The sequence below is a fragment of the Orycteropus afer genome, unplaced genomic scaffold (assembly GCF_000298275.1).
Source record: "Orycteropus afer afer isolate SDZICR_OR568_19922 unplaced genomic scaffold, OryAfe1.0 scaffold00127, whole genome shotgun sequence".
Lineage (NCBI taxonomy): Eukaryota > Metazoa > Chordata > Mammalia > Tubulidentata > Orycteropodidae > Orycteropus > Orycteropus afer.
In genome coordinates, this window is record NW_006921714.1 from 3,972,584 (window position 1) to 3,973,288 (window position 705).

Here is a 705-nt window from a genome sequence, read left to right on the forward strand (position 1 = left end):
TCTAGATCATATGCCACCTCCTGAAATGGATGAAGATCGACCAGTTATTTTTAGTACAGTGACTCTGTGTATTCCTGCCATCTTCTTTTGATGTTTCCTGCATCATTCAATATTTTCCCCATAGAATCTCTCAATATTGCAACTTGAGGCTTAAATTTTTTCTTCAATTCTTTCAGCTTGAGAAATACTGAGCGTGTTCTTCCCTTCTGGTTTTCCAACTCCAGGTCTTTGCACATTTCATTACAGTATTTGGCTTTGTCTGCTCAAGCTGCTCTTTGAAATCTTCTGTTCAGTCCTTTTATCTTGTCATTTCTTCCATTTGCTTTAGCTATTCTCCGCTCAAGGGCAAGTTTCGGAGTCTCTTCTGTCATCCATTTTGGTCTTCATTTCTCGTCTTTTAGTAATCTCTTGCTTTCTTCATGGATAATGTTCTTGATATCCTCCCACAATTCTGCTGGTTTTCAGTTGTTGGTATTCAATGCATCAAATCTATTCTTTAGATGGTCTCTAAATTCAGGAGGGATGTATTCAAGATCATATTTTGGCTCTCTTGCACTAGCTTTAATTGTCTTTAACTTCAATTTGAACTTGTCTATGGGCAGTTGATGGTCTGTTCCACAATCAGTTCCTGGCCCGGTTTTGGCTGACGATATTGAGCTTTTCCATCGCCTCTTGCCACAAATGTAGTCAATCTGATTCCTGTGT

The 705-nt window shown here is 38.9% G+C and overlaps 1 protein-coding gene across 1 annotated transcript in view; it reads right to left on the reverse strand.

Annotated features, from left to right (window-relative positions):
* Positions 1-705, reverse strand: part of TRIP11 (thyroid hormone receptor interactor 11) — a 34,872-nt gene that overhangs the window by 26,464 nt on the left and 7,703 nt on the right. The gene's annotated exons all lie outside the window — the stretch shown is intronic.